The following is a 2,723-nucleotide window of genomic DNA, read 5'->3' as shown; positions in this document are numbered from 1 at the left end:
CATTAAAAATCATAATTAACAATCTAACAGAAACACACATTTCACTGGACACAGGAGTATATCGTGTTCCAGTTGAAAAACAAAGTTTAAATAAACGTATATTATGGTTTTTGTTGGATGAATCACCTTAGAGATTGATACAACAAAAACATTCAGTAAGGTTAGAGTTCGAACAGACCTCAACTCTACTGTTAACCACATTTATTCCCATAATCACAGAATAAACTAAAATTTGTCACGTATAATTAATAGCAGCAATTATCGATTCAAGAGCCAGATGGGAGAATCAGCACTGATTAACAAAGAAATTAAGAAAGCCTCTCAAAAGGGACCGTGGTCTCAGGTATTGTTATGGATAAAATCTTGATATTTAACCAGCGATTAAGAAGATTAAGAATTTATCAACCAAAACATGATGTAATGGCTGACCTCTGGAAAGCTTGGTGTACCGTTTTTCTTTAATTCTTAATTCATTCATTACTGAAATATATCCATTTAATTTTCTACCTTTTGGCATTTTTAAAGGCTCCTGTTATTAAACGAGAGTTCTATTCTTAGGAAATATTTCACCCCTCTTTCTTTTCTCTCTCTAAGATCTATGAGATATATATATATATATATATATATATATATATATTGATATAAATACATATATAAGGATATCTATATATTGCCTATATATATATATATATATATATATATACAGAGAGAACAATAAAAGAAGACTACAGAAAAAGAGTTCATCACAGGTGAGTTGATGGGAGGCGACATTCACTTTTACCTCTTGTGGCCTGAATGGGCTAGTGCGTCCCTGTGAGTCCTGAGTCCTTCTTCCGTCGCTGAGGTTCTGACCCCATGGGACAATTGGACTTATTATCAATAAAAATTCCCCTATATATTATATATGAAAATATATTTATTTCTGAGAAAGATGAGAATTGGATATTAAATTATACGTTTTGTAGCTTTCTGATTATATATATATATATATATATATATATATATATATATATATATATATATATATATATATATATATATATATATATATATATATATATATATATATATAGTAAATACCCCGGTTCGCGTTCTCACAATTTGCGGACTCAGCGATTTGTGGAATTTCTCTACATTACTCGCGAAAAAATTCACTAATTGCGGTATTTTTAACAGAAATATTCACTAATTACTGTATTTTCATATCATTTCCATGACTAAATGCACTTTTTGTGATAAAACTATTAAAATACTCGGTTATAAGCCTTTTTAGATTTTTTTTTTTGTATTTCAAATATCAAAATAGGCATTTCTAAGCGTTCTTAGAGGGGTTTCAAGTATTCACGGACTTTAGCTATTTGTTAGTGGTTGTGGTACACATCCCCTGCGAATAAAAGCACCAAGTGCTTCCGTGTCATTTTCAACTCATTTTCGAGGTACAATGTGAAAAACACCGAGGGCAAGAAAATAAACATAAAAATTGAAAAAATGGCAACCAAATATATTCAAAATCATGGAAGCAAGTTCAAACCAGGCACAGAAACAACTCAAATGGTGATTAAAAAGAAACAATCTAAAAATCTTTTTAACAACAAATGGTCCAATTTTACCTACCCTGGCTTCCTTTTCAGCAAGTCACCTCGATATTTAATTAAAGCTTATTTGGTTACAAACCTTGAAACCCTCCTTAGAAGATCACTGTAAGGTAAAATAAGTCCATTTTTATTGCTAAAAGGCACTGGTAGTTACTGAATAAAAAGTTCTTTGTGCTTCCCAAATAGCACATTCAACAAAATATTTAGGGTACTTTATTTCTCGGAGACGCTAAAAATATTTTCAAACTCTCACTGAAGAGTTTGGTGGGTATCATTTGAATAATGGTGGATATATGAACTTACATCCATGGGCTTTCAATTAACTGGAAATTCAAAGCTATATGGAGCAAGGTGAACATTTACACCTGAAAATGAGAGACAAAAATCATGTTCTTCATAAGTGAAATTAATAAATGGTACCAAATAGGTCAGCTGTAAAAGAAATTATTCTCAAACCAGAAATTCGTAAAAATCTGCTGAGGACTACATATAATTTAGTTGTAATTCTCCAGTTCCTGAGTGTGCGAGAAACCTATTCGATGTATATTGATGAAAATCTATAGAAGTAATTTTAGTGTTTCTACTTAACCAGGCAATGGAAACCTATTTCTTTCTTTGCTCTTGTGTAGAAGGCACAGCAGTGACGTAAATGTCGCATGGAACTTTTGTTTTTATAGTATTGTCCTTAAATAAAGAGGTTATGCTTTCAAGTTGTCTAAGATAATAAAGGTCAAATTACGATTAAATTCAATATAAACCGCTTTGTAGTGCATTTATTTGCTTCATTTTCAAATATAAAACATCGCTGGCTTACAGTGGTATATGAAAGATATTATAGAAAAAAGGGTGAGTTAGGAACTGCATATTTTTTTTTTTTGCAAACCGCTTTTAGTCGAACTAATATTCCACCAATAGAAGACAGGAAGAATTCAAGAAGAAAGCAGGTCCCAATCACAGTTGGTGCCGACCTCATTTCCACTTTTATGTCGACAACAGCAGCTTTCTTCTGAAGGATGTAGGGAAGTTTTGATGGATCTCGGAGATGAAAGGTTTCTCATATCTTCCGCAAGTTTTTTGCTTCATTTTCTTTCTATCATAAACTTGGAAAGCCAGGCTATGTGTCAATGA

This window comes from Macrobrachium rosenbergii, chromosome 26 (genome assembly GCF_040412425.1).
Source record: "Macrobrachium rosenbergii isolate ZJJX-2024 chromosome 26, ASM4041242v1, whole genome shotgun sequence".
Lineage (NCBI taxonomy): Eukaryota > Metazoa > Arthropoda > Malacostraca > Decapoda > Palaemonidae > Macrobrachium > Macrobrachium rosenbergii.
The sequence above is the reverse complement of the archived record's forward strand: the minus strand, read 5'-3'. Positions refer to the sequence as shown.